Consider the following 17324-nt stretch of genomic DNA (forward strand, 5'->3'; position numbering starts at 1 on the left):
CAACCCACTCCAATATTCTTGCCTGGACAATCCCATGGACAGAGGAGCCTGATGGGCTAAAGTCCATAGGGTTGCAAAGAGCTAGACACAGCTGAACCACTGAGTACATTACTAAGCAGGAAGGGAGCGTACCTAAAGGGAGAATCTTCTGCGTCTGCAAAAAAATGGGTATATGTTTTAAACAGAATAGTGGGGAGATATATTTCAAATAAGAGTTTTCATCGGAATCTTAAAGAGGTCTATTAAAATTTATAAATAAAAAAACCACTGTTCAGAACAGCATCAACTATTTTACTATGTAAATATATAGATTAGTGGTATCTTTTTAGATTATCACATGTCTGTGCTGTGAGCAGGAGAGTAGAAAGTAATAAATAAGCAGAGGTTCAGTGCCATCATCTATATAGTATCAATGCCATTTCATAATCATGGTTTATTATTTTAATTTGCCATCTTAAATCAATCACTTTACATAAGTTAGTGACTTCTTTTTCATGCACTCTACTGATGATGTAGTACTTAAAAGATTTTTAAGCAATTTAAAATTGTATCTATCCCTTCTTCTTCTTTCATCATTTGGATTCTAATCTCAATTCTTTTTGAGAATTAGCTGAGTTTTGATTTTCATAATTAATTTCAAATTAATAAAGCATCAGTTCAGTTCAGTCGCTCAGTGATGTCCGACTCTTTGCAACCCCATGAATCACAGCACGCCCGGCCTCCCTGTCCATCACCAACTCCTGGAGTTCACTCAGATTCACATCCATCGAGTCAGTGATGCCATCTAGCCATCTCATCCTCTGTCGTCCCCTTCTCCTCCTGCCCCCAATCCCTCCCAGCATCAGAGTCTTTTCCAATGAGTCAGCTCTTCACATGAGATGGCCAAAGTACTGGAGTTTCAGCTTTAGCATCATTCCTTCCAAAGAAATCCCAGGATTGATCTCCTTCAGAATGGACTGGTTGGATCTCCTTGCAAGAGCCTTCTCCAAAAGCCTTCTCCAACACCACAGTTCAAAAGCATCAATTCTTCGGGCCTCAGCCTTCTTCACAGACCAACTCTCACATCCATACATGACTACTGCAAAAACCATAGCCTTGACTAGATGGACCTTAGTCAGCAAAGTAATGTCTCTGCTTTTCAATATGCTATCTAGGTTGATCATAACTTTTCTTCCAAGGAGTAAGCGTCTTTTAATTTCATGGCTACAATCACCATCTGCAGTGATTTTGGAGCTCAGAAAAATAAAGTCTGACACTGTTTCCACTGTTTCCCTATCTATTTCCCATGAAGTGATGGGACCAGATGCCATGATCTTCGTTTTCTGAATGTTGAGCTTTAAGCCAACTTTTTCACTCTCCACTTTCACTTTCATCAAGAGGCTTTTCAGTTCCTCTTCACTTTCTGCCATAGGGGTGGTGTCATGTGCATATCTGAGGTTATTGATATTTCTTCCGGCAATCTTGATTCCAGCTTGTGCTTCTTCCAGCCCAGCATTTCTCATGATGTATTCTGCATATGAGTTAAATAAGCAGGGTGACAATATACAGCCTTGACGTACTCCTTTTCGTATTTGGAACCAGTCTGTTGTTCCATGTCCAGTTATAGTAAACATCAAGCAATCAATAAATAAAAGAATAAATAAATGTTGGCTTTTTAAAATGGAGTTTGATGTCCAAGGAGGAATTCAAAGAAAAAGCAAGAATTGAAATCCATTTTCAGAGGATATGAATTGATGTTTACATTTCAGAAGTAAGAATAATTTTAAAAATTTAAATAAATGCAGCAAAAAAAATTTCAAACAGTTATTACTAAATAAATAAAGATGTATAATTTTTATAAGTATATATATACACAGACTACTTAAAACATTTAAAATAATTTCTTAACACCCATAAATCTGTAATACAACTTGAACTTTTTTTTAAACTTGACTTATGTACTTTCTTAATAAGAGCATCGGTTAAATCATGAATTTTATTTATTTTTTCTCCCTAATGATCTGTTTTTAAGATAAAAACATTTGATTCGTATTATCTATAGCAATATGTTTAATTAAAATGATGCTGAGAGAGGAAGAAAATGGCTATAAAATTCAAGAAATAAAAATAATGCTATAGTATATATGAATTAAGTTTATAGGAAATCTTGATTTACCTCCTACTTAGAAAAATTTTATAGCCAGTAAGACATCAAAAAAAACTTTTTTAAGTTGACTAATGGAAGAAAAGAATGATTACAGGTTTTTCTAACTTTTCTTGGTCTATAATAAAAATAAGTACCATTTAATAGAATTCAAATGTAAGACATTTAAATGTGGAGAAAAATAAGTACCTAAAAATAAAACGTCTCATTAAAACTGTCAAAATCTTTCAGTCCAAACACTGGTAAGATATTTATAGAAAGATTACAACTTTCTTAACTTTTAAAAAATATCCACATATATACTGCATTAAGATAGCTTCAGATTTAGACATAGAAAATGATATCTAAATTGGCAACTGCACAAGTGAAAAAGGATTTTAGGCAAAATGCTTGAGACAATTTCCTCAATATAAAGACTTAACATAAAAACTTAAAAGTCTTAATTTAAGACACATAATACATTTATAAAAGTGAGAATTCTTTAAATAAGAGATGAAAAGTCAAAGCAGAGCCAGGCAAGAGGACTGTTTGGGAACAATTACAGGTAATGGCAATCAAGGATTTTATTAGATTAGGAAATAGGCAAATCTGTAGACCTTTGAGGGCTTCCCTGGTGGCTCAGCAGTAAAGAATCCACCTGCAATGCAGGAAATACAGGTTGGATCCCTGGGAAGATCCCCTGGAGGAGGGCATGGCAACCCACTCCAGTATTCTTGCCTGGAGAATCCCAAGGACAGAGGAGCCTGGCAGATTATAACCCAAAGGGTCTGTAGAGTCAGACATGCCTGCAGCCACTGAGCGCACAAGCTTGCATAGACCTTTGAAGAGCTGGTTCCCATAAATATGTCTGTTCCTTGGCAAACCGTGCTTGCTTTCTCTTGCGTTTAGCATAACAGCAGAATTTTACCAAGAGGATTACTAAAATTCTTGAGTGTTTTCCTTTGGTGAATTCCATAGCTACCATGATGCTGATTTGCAGGAGCCTGACATAAATGATACATAATGCTAAAACACTGAGTTTAAAATATACTTCTCTTTTATATTCTCATTCCCATAATAGAAGAACAGAAAACTGAGCTTAAAACTGCTGTGTTACTGACACTTCAAATAAAGTTTAATTGGTTTCGCTGACAAAGCAGTTAATCTTTAAATTAAAGAGTTTAGGAGTGCTTAGCCCCATAAAATTCTCTAAAGAAATTTAAATAGGAATAATAAGTTTTAAACACATCTTTCTTGGTACCTCCCATGAGACAGCCAATGTTGGCCCTTGACAAATGGCAAATATAAATACACCTTGAATCTGTTAAGAGTCCATCACAGGCAGTTACTAAAATCAGACTTCTTGATGTTTGGGCATTAGAAGTTGACCTCCAGAATATCAGAGAATGATATGGAAATACTAATCAATCAATAAATGTCATCTTCTTCTATAACAATAGCCAACATTTTATTCTGTGCTTAGGAAATGCTATGACCTACTTTAAGTATTTTACATGGATTGAATCTGGAATCCTTCTCTCAACCCTAGGTGGTTGGAGCTATTATTATTTCCATTTTATGGAGGAGGAAACTAGGGCTTAAACAGGTTGAGTGACCTCCTAAGAATATATTGATAGAGGATGTCTGTAGCAAAGGCTGTGGGTGTGCCAACTATAGTTCCTTGACCTTATCAATGTAGCACACACCCAGGCCATACTTCTAATTGCCAGGGCCTGCTGCAGGCCACTCTGTGTATGTTTTGCTGCATGCTAGACAGGCCAGAAAAGCCTAGAATCTGTCCCAACCTCCTCCCAGGAGCCCTCAATCAATGATGAATGGGATTTGGTATAAAATATCTTGAGTCCCTCCCCCCTCAGGCACATGTTCTATACTGCCTCCTAAGAGTTTCTGAATGGAATTAAACTTTTGTTACCCACAGTTATAACTTACTTAAAAATTCATCATTTATTGGCAGTCTTCCCTCCCTTTTTTTAATTTCCTTAGTTCCTACCAGTGATTTCTGGGATTACCTCCCAAATAAACTGTTTTCTCTCATATCCTTATCTTAGAGTTTGTTTCTGGAGGAATTCAAACTAAAAAGAGTCCTAGACATGATTAGAACCCAGACAGTCTGGCCACAGAGCCTAGTGTTTATTCCTACCACATGCTTCCTATTCTCCCGAAAAGATGATATATATTTTGTAAACCTGGTCTCAAGACATGAGAGGCAAAAAGGTTTTGTCTCTGTTATACATCCCAACTTCTTATCAATAACTGTGAAAGGTCTGAGATTTTACATTAGACTAGCAGAGTTTTGCCAAGAGAACATGATGGTCATAGCAAACATGCTTTTCCAACAACCCAAGATCTCTACACACGGACATCACTGTATGGTCAATGCTGAGATCATATTGATTATGTTCTTAGCAGCCAAAGATGGAAAAGCTCTAAAGTCAGCAAAAACAAGACCTGGAGTTGACTGTGGCTCAGATCAGGAGCTCCTTATCGCAAAATTCTGGCTTAAATTAAGAAAGTAGGGAAAAATCACTAGGTCATTCAAGAATGACCTAAAACAAATCCCTTATGATTATACAGTGGAGGTGACGAATAGATTTAGGGGTTAGATCTGATAGACAGAGTGCCCGAAGAACTATGGATTAAGATGAATAACACTGTGCAGGAGGCAGTAACCAAAACAATCCCCAAGGAAAAGAAATGCAGAAGGCAAAATGACTGTCTAAGGAGGCTTTAAAAATAACTGAGGAAAGAAGAGAAGTAAAAGGCAAGGGAGAAAGGGAAAGATATAACCAACTAACTGCAGAGTTCCAGAACACAGCAAGGAGATACAAGAAGGCTTTCTTGAATGAACAACGCAAAGCAATAGAAGAAAACAATAGAATGGGAAAAACTAGAGATCTCTTCAAGAAAATTAGAGATATCAAGAAAACATTTCATGCCAGGATGGGCACGGTAAAGGACAGAAACAGTAAGGACCTAAGAGAAGCAGAAGAGATTAAGAAGAGGTGGCAAGAATACACAGAAGAATGATACAAAAAAGGTCTTAATGACCTGAATAGCATGATGATATGGTCACTCACCTAGAGTGGAACATCCTGGAGTGTGAAGTCAAGTGGGCCTTAGCCAGCTGTGTTATTAATAGGAACAAAGCCAGTGGAGATGATGGAATTCCAGCTGAGCTATTTCAAACCCTAAAAGATGATGTTGTTAAAGTGCTGCACTCAATATGTCAGCAAATTTGGAAAACTCAGCAGTGGTCACAGGACTGGAAAAAGTCAGTTTTCACTCCAATCTCAAAGAAGGGCAATGCCAAAGAATGTTCAAACTACCTTACAGTTGCACTCATTTCATATGCTGGCAAGGTTATACTTAAAATCCTTCAAGCTAGGCTACAGCAGTACATGAACCCAGAACTTCCAGATGTATAAGCTATGCTTTGAAGAGGCAGAGAAATTATATATCAAATTGTCAATATTCACTGAATCATGGAGAAAGGAAGGGAATTCCAGAAAAATATAGACTTCTGCTCCATTGACTATGCTAAAGCCTTTGACTGTGTAGGTCTCAACAAACTGTGCAAAATTCTTAAGAGAGATGGAAGTACCAGACCATCTTACCTATCTCCTGAGGAAATCGTATCTGAGTGAAGAGACAGCAGTTAGAAGAACCAGACATGGAACAATGTACTGGTTCAAAACCGGGAAATGAATATGTCAAGGCTGTATAGTGTCACCCTGCTTATTTAATTTTTATGCAGAGTACATCATGCAAAATGTCAGGCTGGATGAATCCCAAGCTGGAATCAAGATTTCTGTGAGAAATATCAACAACCTCAGTAACGCAAATGATACCACTCTGATGGGAGAAAGTGAAGAGGAACAAAAGAACCTCTTGATGAGGGTGAAAGAGGAGAGTGAAAAAGCTGGTTTGAAACTCAACCTTAAAAAACTAAGGTCATGGCATCTGGTCCCATCTGCTGCTGTTGCTAAGTCACTTCAGTTGTGTCTGACTCTTTTCAACACTTTGGACTGTAGCCTGCCAGGTTCCTCTGTTCACAGGATTCTCCAGCCATGAACACTGGAGTGGGTTGTCATGCCCTCCTCCATGGTAAATAGACGGGGGAAAAGTGGAAGTAATGACAGATTTTATTTTCTTGGGCTCCAAAATCACTGAGGACAGTGACTGCAATAATGAAATTAAAAGATGCTTGCTCCTTGGAAGGAAAGCTATGACAAACCTAGACAGTGTATTAAAAAGCAGAGACATCACTTCATTGACAAAGGTCCATATAGTTAAAGCTATGGTTTTTCCAGTAGTCATATACATATGTGAGATTTGGACCATAAAGAAGGCTGGTGTGCTCAGTTGCTCAGTTGTTCTTTGCAACCCCATGAACTGTAGCCCACCAGGCTCCTCTGTCCATGGGATTTTCCAGGCAAGAATACTGGAGTGGGTTGCCATTTTCTTCTCCAGGAAAATAAGACTGAGCACAGAAGAACAGATGCCTTCAAGTTGTGGTGCTGGAGAAGACTCTTGAGAGTCTCTTGGACAACAAAGATCAAGCCTGTCAATCCTAAAGGAAATCAACCCTGAATATTCATTGGAAGGACTGGTGCTGAAGATGAAGTTCCAACACTTTGGCCACCTTTTGCAAAGAACTGACTCATTGGAAAAGACCCTGTTGCTGGGAAAGACTGAAGGCAAAAGGAGAAGGGGTTGGCAGAGGAAGAGATGGTTAGATAACATCTCTGGCTCAATGGACACGAGTTTGAGCAAATTCCAGGAGACAGTGGAAAACGGAGGAATCTGGCATGCCGCAGTCCATGGGGTTGCAAAGAGTCAGACATGAGTTAGTGACTGAACAGCAACAGTTTCATGAAGACTGACAGAGGACGCAAAACTCCTGGGTCAGAGACAGGAGCTCTGCTCTATCATACACAGCAGTGATAGTAGCTAAAAAATCTGCATTTGCTCCCCAAGGTCCGTTTCCCACAGGATGACACACACAGGCCCAGATGGATAACTACACATACAGCGGTTATGGGAGAAAGGACCCTGAGGTTAGGAAACCCAAACCTTTTATACAGGACAATAAACATGACTGTTCTTTGCTCCAGAGATAGTCACTACCTCTGTCTTTCAAGGCTGTTAACTATACCAAAATCTTTGAAAAGATAGTCCATAATAGAGGAAATCAGCGTCTCACTTGAAATGTATGTAGCTATGCAAGCCACTCATAAAGAACTGTCTTTTTTGGTCTGAAATCACAAAAATTTGTTCCCAGTTTCATCACACAATGGAAACATAATTATGCCTTACAGAAAATGGCGAAAACAAATGGCAAAGTTTAAGAACTGTTCACTGCATGGTCTTAGTTTTTATGGTTTTGTCATTTTGTTTTCAAGGTATAAACGGGCTTTCCTGGTGGCTCAGATGGTAAAGAATCTGCCTGCAATGCAGACCTGGGTTCCATCTCTGGGTTAGGGAAGTCCTCTGGAGGAGGGCATGGCAACCCACTCCAGTATTCTTACCTGGAGAATCCCTTGGACAGAGGAAGGAGCCTGGGGAGCTACAGTTCATGCGATTGAAAAGAGTCGGACACAACTGAATGACTAACACTTTCACTTTTCAAAGTATAAACACATTTTCCTTCGATGCTGGCAATAATCCTGAGAGGGAAGTAGTTATTTCCATCAGTCTATGACTGATGGAAAAATGACTCGGAAGATAAAGAGCTTCATTATAATCCTCTAGTGAGTGGTGGGCCCACAGGTTAAACCCAGGATTTCTTATTCCCAAACTACCAAACATTTGACCAATAGCACTAGAGCAGATGAGCATCTGCTGAGAACTTAAAACCTGAAAGCTTTAGTGGGTCTCTTCATTTCCTCGGTGCTGCCACACTCCCATGGCAGAATTTTGGGGGCAGAATTGAAGACATAAGCTGGAAGGAACACAAGTGGAGGAAAGGATATAAATATGCCCTCTTTGTCTTTTGATGCTCAACTTCCCTTTTCTACATTCATTATTTTTTTTCCCCTTTTGGTGGTTTGCACTATATAAATCAGTCATTGCTTAAAAAAAAAATCCCACAACGACATGGATTTGGAATTAAACTGTGAAAAAAAATCCATAATTATCAGAATTATAGCATTTTCACTCAAATGGATGGATGCAATACATATTTATTTTAGAATTTTGTGTGTTTCTCCCACCGAGAAGTGTGCACAATTTCAGTGCATTCAAAACTTCAAGGGAATTTACATTTTTGGACATACTGTTCATAGCATCTTGGTGCTGCTGTTTATGACATGTACAATACCTGAAAAAAGTATACAGATCAAATTCTGCTGTATTGTATGATAGTTGGAGTACTATTATAGAAATCTGTTACTTAAAACAATCCTATAGTGAATCCATTTTGTAACCAAAACCAAAACCAAAAAACTGTACTTTGAGAGAGATTATGTGGCAAAAGCCTTGATCAAAGAGTAGAAATTCTGGGATTCCCCTTTGTGTCATTTGTACCAAGGAGCGGGAAAATTTAATCTCTAAACGTCTCTAATTTAAATGTCCTTTTCCTGGTAGTCCAGTGGGTAAGATTTCACATTCCCAATGCAGGGGGCCAAGGTTCAATCCCTGGTCAGGGGAACAGATCTCACGCATGGCAATGAAGATCCCACAAGCCACAACTGAGATCTGACCCAGCCAAATAAACTAACTTTAATAATAATAGATTTGCCTTTCCTGGAGTACAGTGACTTATGTGGTTTGCCTCTCAACTGTGCCACTTACTGGATATACACTTTCCTGCAAGTCATGTAACCTTTTTATATCTTTTCCTAACTTGTGAAATAAGGATAATAATATGTACTTCAAATAGTAATTGTATTACATTAAATTAGAAAATGGGCTTCCCTGGTGGCTCAGCAGTAAAGAATCTGCCTGCAATGCAGGAGATGGGTTCAGAATCCCTGGGTCTGGAAGATCCACTGGAGAACGAAATGGCAACTCACTCCAGTATTCTTGCCTGGAAATTTTCATGGACAGAGGACCCTGGTGGGCTACAGTGCATGGGGTTGCAAAAAGTCAGACATGATTTAGCAACTAAAGAACAACAACATACTAAGCACTCATACTTGTACATACTAAGCACTCAATAAATTGCAGTCAATACCATTAATTCTACATTTTCATGTATCAAGGTCACTTACAGTGAGACTTCCTATAACACATACATTTTTTGGACTCTTCAATTAAATCTGACTATAAGCAATTTTTTTCAGTAGTCACGTATAGATGTGAGAGTTGGACCATAAAGAAGGCTGAGTGTGGGAGAATTGATGCTTTTGAGCTATGGTACTGAAGAAGACTCGAGAGTCCCTTGGACTGCAAGGAGCTCAAACCAGTCAATCCTAAGGGAAATCAGTCCTGAATATTCATTGGATGGACTGATGCTGAAGCTGGAGCTCCAATACTTTGGCCACCTGATGCAGAGCACCAACTCGTTGAAAAAGATCCTGATGCTGGGAATGATTGAAGGAAAAAGGAGAAGGAGGCAGCAGAGGATGAGATGGTTAGATAGCATCACTGACTCAATGGACATGAATTTGAGCAAGTTTCGGAGGCAGCAATAGACCAGGGAGATTGGTGTGCTGCAGTCTACAGGGTCGCAGAGTCGGACACGACTTAGCAACTGAACAACAAAATAAGTAATTTAATCCACACATTCATATTTTTTCTAACATTTTATTGAAAAATTTTAAATCTACCTAAGGTTGAAAGAAATATGCTGTGAATACCTATCCACCCATGGCCTGGATAGTACAATTAACATTTCCCTGTGCTGTGCTTAGTTGCTCAGTCATGTCCAACTCTTTGTGACCTCATGGACTGTAGCCCGTCAGGCTTCTCTGTGCATGGGGATTCTCTAGGCAAAAATACTGGAGTGGGTTGCCATGATTATCAAGGATATTTATATATTATCACGTATCTGTCCACTTACTCCTGTATCCATCCAGCAAGGCGTCTTTTCTAATGCAGTTCATATTCTACGGAAAACATCAGTACACTTCTCTCCCAAAAAATATCAGCCTGCTTATTGTTAAATAGAATCCAGACTTTGTCTGGGAGTCTTTTTTTCCCACTTGGGGTAAAACTTTACATATAAGCAAACTATGCATTTCTTCTTATATTCCAGGGTGATTTAAATATTTCAGATCAACTCTTTTGTGGTGACTTAAATACTCAAGTTAAATCACCAATTATATTTGCTATAACCCATAATATAATGCATTGAAATGCCTTCAAAATCCTGGTATCAAATAGCAAGCTTGTCTGATAGGTCAGCTGAACTATATCAAGGTTCTCTTTGCTGATTGTTTGATTTGAGCATTTTCAGTTTGATCTTGTGTCATAAATCCAAATCTATCTGGTATATCCATTTGTAAGTTAAAATATAAAGAAGTTCTACCACAAGAAAAAAAATTGTCAGTTTGTAACTATGTACTGTGGTGATCATTTCACAGTAATCATCATATTGGGCACCAGAAAGAAATAGAATGTTACCATGTCAATTATATCTTGATTTTTAGAAAGAAGAAAAGGAAATAAACCTATAAATATATAATAAAACCTCAAAAAATAGAAAAGAGAATGAATATTGCAAGTCAATAAAATCAGCATGATGACAAGGGTCATGTTCTGGTTCTCCAGCTTTTGTTTGATTCTACCATGTCAAAGCACTTAAACTCAATAGTTCCCACGTGTAACACTGAGGGGACAATGTGGATAATGACTGATGAGATCCCCTACCAAAGGAAGGGTTTTGGCAATCTTAGTCTTTTTGGGTGTGCTCCAAGAAAAAAGATTTCAACAAAATTGTCCTCTAACACGTGCCTGTTCAGCATATTTTATAATTCACACCTACTCCCTCTCATAATATATTTGATGTAGAAAGTAAGCCCTGGACAGAAAACAAAAACAAAAACATTCCAGTACTGTTATTGAAAAAAAGCAACACATAATCACAGTTGGCACTGTCTCACATATCTATCTATACATTCTGGTGAGCTAAAGAAATGAATTTTCCTTCAAAATCTCTGTTTCTCTACCATGTGAAGAACATACTCAGCAAAACTCAATTTTTCCTAGCTAAGTTATGTCTTAAAAGACATAGAGATGGTCTTTGTGAGTAAAGATCGCAGCAATCTTATTACATTTTCAGGTCATCACTGAGAATGGCAACAAAATACAGTTATCTCTCAGCATTCAAAGGGGATTAAGCTCCAGGACCACCATGGATGCTCAAGTCCCTTCTGTAAAGTGGTGAAGTATTTGCATATAACCTATGTACATCCTCCTGTGTACATCAAATCACCTCTAGATTACTTATGATACCTTATACAGTGCAAAACTAATTGCAATGTGTGGCAAAGTTTAGCTTTTTGGAACTTGGTGGAATTTTTTTCCCCAAATTATTTCGTTCCTTTAATTGGCTGAATCCCTGGATGCAGAACCCTTGGATACAGGAGGTCAACTGTAGTTTGTTAGGGTCTTAGGCAAGGACTCTCCATCATTCAGCATTTGGCAACATCCACTTAGGGCCCTTAAGTACAGATCACTAAGGAAGATGCAAACAACAAAAAAAATTCCACTCTCCAAATTTTAGGGAGCTTAATCCTATTATCCTGTGTGGAGTAAAGCAGTGAAATAGATGATTCAGCAAGAATATTAACTATTTGTGAAAGATGCAGACTCTAGAAATGGATCAACCTGAAATTAGAAAAAAGTGTTTGAATCCCTCTCTCATGATTTATTAATGCCGTGACCTTAGGCAAATAACCTCTCTCAGATATGACAAGTTACTTAATCTCTTTGAGATATGACTTTCTGATAGGTAAAATAAGAAAAACAATAAAATAAGAGCAGATTTCTATTAAGTTCTTATTATTCGCATGGTCTAAATTTGAACTATGAGTGTTGAAGATTCCTTAACTGATTTAATATTTACAGCAATCTCACGAAGTAGGTGTTGTTATTATCTTCTTCTGTAGGAGAGCCCAGGTCGTTCAGCTTGAGTGCAGTACCTGGGCTTGAACCCAAAGCTCTTCATTGTTTTATCCTAGTAAAACTGAATTGCACAGGGTTGCTTTCAAGAGAAGTGAGCAAAACTGAGGCATGAAAGACATGTAATAGATGTTCAATCAACGGTAAGCTTCCCTCATTTGCAATCTAAATAAGAACGTCCAGAACTTTTACTTTAGATATTTTTTTAAATTTATCTATTTATTACTGAAGTATAATTGATGTACAATATTGTATGTTACAGGTGTACAATATAGTAATTCACAATTTCGAAAGGTTAGATAGTGTCTTACTCTTAGGAAGTTAGTGAATCAAGCAAACTAAACAATAGATCAGGAATCGATCTGACCTAAACATAAAGTACGAACTTCTATTCCCAAAGGAAAGCTTCCTTGTTACACCATCTCTTTACATCTCTGGGGGACACACAACTTTGCTCTCAAATAGTAAAGACAGGATCAAGAGCCAGAAGGGCTCCAGAATGATTAAAAAACCTTTTAACATCAATGAAGTACAAACATTTCTGAGCTAAATATCCCGATACAAAGTTCTCACATTCCTATTCATTCCCTTGTTGTTGTTTAGTCGCTAAGTCATGCCTGACTCTTGTGCAATCCCATAGACTGTAGCCTGCCAGGTTCCTCTGTCCATGGGATTTCCCAGGCAAGAAGACTGGAGTGGACTGCCATTTCCTATTTCAAGGTATCTTCCTGACCTAGGAATTGAACCCTCATCTCTCGAGGCTCCTGCATTGGCAGGTGGGTTCTTTACCTCTACCACCACATAAGAATACTATTGTGGGTTGCCATTTCCTTCTCCAAGGGATCTTTCCAACCCAGGGATTGTACCCATGTCTCCTGCATTGGCAGGCAGATTACTTACCACTGAGCCGCCAGGAAAGCCCACTCACTCCCTTAGGAGGGTCTAAAATGATCCCAAAGTCATACTTGATTCTTGGGAATCTTAATTTCCATTGTAATGTGGAGAGGAGCCAATCTCTCACCAATAAGCCGGAGGTGGGGTAAAGAACACAATCCGAGGATTCCCCTTGGAAGACAAGCCAGGGAAAGAGGAGATCCCAGAGGGCTACCGGCCTTCTCCTGAGAGGCTTAGTTCCTGGTTTCTTCCTCATATATTGGTTTAAGTAGGACACATGTTTGAATTTCATCATCACATTATTTTTCTCATGTGTTTTACACAGACATGCTTGTCTTACTGGAAATCTAAGCAAATTGATAGAACAGTTTTGACATGCTTCTCTTACTGGAAATCTAAGCAAACTGATAGAGCAGTTTTATCTCCCTTTTTAAAGATGCTATCCATCTAGGAAATTTGCTTGTTTTCAGGTACACTTAGTTTCTGTGATGTAACAATTAATGCCAAGGTGTTAGTGGCTTAATGTAGTCTACTTCCCATAGACATTTACTTTTTTGTGTTTTATTTTTATTGGAATATAATTGCTTTCAATGCTGTGTTAGTTTCTGCTGTACAGTGAAGTGAATCAGCTCTATGTATACATATATTCCCTCCCTCCCTCCTCAGCCCATCCCACCCTCCTAGGTCATCACAGGGCCCCAAGTTGAACTTCCTGTGCTTTACAGCAGGTTCCCACTTGCTATTTTATACACGGTGGTGAATATATGTCAATCCTGATGTCCCAGGTCATCCCACCTTCCCCTTCCCTGCCTGTGTCCAAATGCCCGTTCTCTAAGTCTGCATCTCCATTCCTGCCCTGGAAATATATTAATCTGTATTATTTTTATACATTCCATAATGTTCATTGCAACACTATTTACAGTAGCCAGGACATGGAAACACCCTAAATGTTGCACAACAGATGAACGGACAAAGAAGACGTGGTGCATGCATACAATGGAACAATGACTCAGCCACTAAAAGAAATGAAATAGGGTTATTTGTAGAGACATGGATGGACCTAGTGTCTGTCATACAGAATGAAGCAGGTCTGAAAGAGAAAAACAAATATCTTATATTAACACATATATGTGGAATCCAGAAAAAGCATTACTTTTGAAAAAACTTTAGACATGCTTTATCCAGTAGTGGAACTGATGTCTTTGGGCTGAGAATGGGGTGCCATGGGGGCTTGGAGAGACAGCACAGAAACTCTTTCGATATATCATGGCTAGCCAGCTTTCTTGTCCATCTAAGCGGATGGCTGGTTTGATTTCTCTGTGTTTTTGTGCATTTCATTTCCTTTGTTTTTGAGGGGAGCATTTTGGAGGGTGGAGAGGCCTCTCCATCACCTGTCATGTTGCTCTGTGTGGGCACCCACCTTGTGCGCATTTGCCTGTGGTGGTCCTGATCTATAGATCCCATTAAAGCAGGGAGCAGAGAATAAGGTTTCTTCAGTACCTCTCAAAGAGAAGCCTGTGACCCCTGAGAGAAGTGTGCAAGTGTCTGCGTACATGTGCACGCCCGTGGCATCTTTTTGAAACAAGCTGCATCTTTCTGTGGATTCCTGGCAGTGATATACTTCTCTTTGATTTCCTTTTCTGTGTTTGAGAGCTATCCTTTCACTTCATTGTAGTTTGAGGCCTGAGATCATGCCCCTTTATTCACACACACACACACACACACACACTTCCCTTTCCTTAATCTCCATGTAGACTCTCTTCACAGATAAATAAATGTGTTCTGTACTCATAGTTGACTCCGAAAATCCATTTTACCCCAATGATTAGCATAAACTAAGGTCACTCTCCTTGCTACTGAGTGGGTTAAAATATACATGTAATCTATTCTTGGCCAATGAGCCACAAGAGAGTCTCCTGCTTCTGGGAACAGCTTTCTGACTCATTACACAGAGAGACAATTCTCTCCTTCCTGCATTGTTGACTTTGTTGTGTCTATAAGTGATACAGACACACACACAGATACAGAGGTGACTGCAGCTACCTCTCCATCAGTCCAAGACCAGGGCCGGGAAGATTGTCACAAGGCTGGGCTGGAGCCTTGATGTACCATACCTAGATCCCACGCTAACTTTGGACTTGCTACGTGAGACAGCAGATTTGATTGTCGCATATACCTGTCTGAGTTGAGTTTTCTCTTACTTGCAACAAAATTAATTTGGCTGATTCAGATACGCTACTTTTTAAAATTGTATATATTATTTGTTTGTGTTTGGCTGTGCTGGGTTTTGCTGTTGCACGCAGGCTTTCTCTGGCTCTGGTATGTGGGCTCCTCACCGCTGCAGCTCCTCTTATTGCAGAGCACAGGCTCTAGGCACACGGGCTTCAGTCGAGTGGCGTAGGGGCTCATTAGTTGTGGCTCATGGGTCATAGAGCATGCAGGCTTCAGTAGTTGTGGCTTATGGACTCAGCAGTTGACACATGGGCTTAGTTGCTTCATGGCAAGTGAACTCTTCCTGGACCAGCGATTAAACCTGTGTCGCCCGCATTGATAGGCAGATTCTTATCCACTTCACCACCAGGGAACTCCTCAAGTGTAGTATTTTTATGGACAACCATAATTGTTCCGTGGCTTTGGTATAACCACTTGATAACTGCTAATATTCTTTGAGTTCAGACCATATGCCAGGTATTTATATAAAGGAAAGTGTGTTGGCTTGTTTTAAAAAATGATGTTTCTCATAATCAGTTCATTCATAATCCTTCTCCATTCCTACCCATGGTCACTTGTTACCACGTTAGTTCAAATGGTAGATGTGTAAATGCACCAAAAACTGATGGTGAATGAGTTGATCAAACGAGTCTTGTGGACCATGTCTATTACTTCTAAAAGTCTGGACACAATTATGGAAAGAACTGCCTACTTATCAATAGATATAAAAATACTTTAGATTTTAATATAACATCATACTTTCAATCGAAACCTTAAGGACTAAGTTGTTATCTGAGATTAAATCAATGCAAGAGTGTCAAGGGGAGTTTGCTATCCACTCCTTTTAAACTGAGGCTTCCCAGGTGGCTAGGTAGTAAGGAATCCTCCTGCCAATGCAGGCGATATGGGTTTGAGTCCTGTGCTGGGAAGATCCCCTGGAGAGGGAAATAGCAACCCACTCTAGTATTCTTACCTGGGAAATCCCATGGATAGAGGAGCCTGGTAGGCTACAGTACTCACAGTCGCAGAGTTGGACACGACTGAGTGACTGAGCATGCACGCCTTTTAAATTTGCATTCTGTTAATATTATTGGCAAGTATTAGGGTTAAATGAAAATTTAAAAACATGTGCTGAAGTATAATAAAGGTGAAAAGTGATTAGAACACAGAAAGCTTAAGGATGGATTTAATTTGTCATGTACTTAATACTGACATGAGACATGATTTTTCAGTTGTCATGATGTCAGTTTGAACCTCGCTGCTCTCTTGTGCACAACAAAAGTGACATGGCAGTGGAGAGAGAAAAGCGGAAGTGCACATGAGGATGAATTGCACCACGAGTAATTTATATATCCACGGTTTATGCTTTATATGCTTTGGAAGGTAAGAACACAGCATAAGACAGATCATGACCAGGGACAGTTGGGTTACACTGCTTTGCGTGTTTATTTTTTATTTTTTTAAGTCCATTGCCGGCCCTTAAAATAAGCACAGTAGATTCACAATTTTAATCCTAGAATTGTGGTAAAGTCAAATCTCAAACTACAGAAAGGATATCCTAATTGTACAAAAGTTAGTGAAGACTTTGATTTACAATTTTAATCCTAGAATTGTGGTAAAGTCAAATCTTAAACTACAGAAAGGATATCCTAATAGTATAAAAGTTAGTGAAGATTTTGACACGGCTGGAAAGTCAAAGCAAAACTCCCATCATTGTTTCTCCTTTTCAGTTGTTTTAGAAGACTTGCTGCTCCTGGGTCTCCCTGGGAAGACAGATACCTTGGGAGCAAGTTTCATAGGTAAGAGACAGCTAGGAAATAGGCCTAGAGAAGTGAAAGCTGCAGGGAAAATGAAAGCTGATTGGAAAGTGATATGATTGAGAAGATGATGGTAGTACAGATACCAGATACAGATGACAGAAAGGCTACTGTGTAAGTGGTGATGGTATACTTCTGCCACCGGGGAAGAGATCAAGCAAACAGGATATGATGGTGGCTGCAGAAATGAAAGT

This window comes from Capra hircus, chromosome 2 (assembly GCF_001704415.2).
Source record: "Capra hircus breed San Clemente chromosome 2, ASM170441v1, whole genome shotgun sequence".
Taxonomy (NCBI): domain Eukaryota; kingdom Metazoa; phylum Chordata; class Mammalia; order Artiodactyla; family Bovidae; genus Capra; species Capra hircus.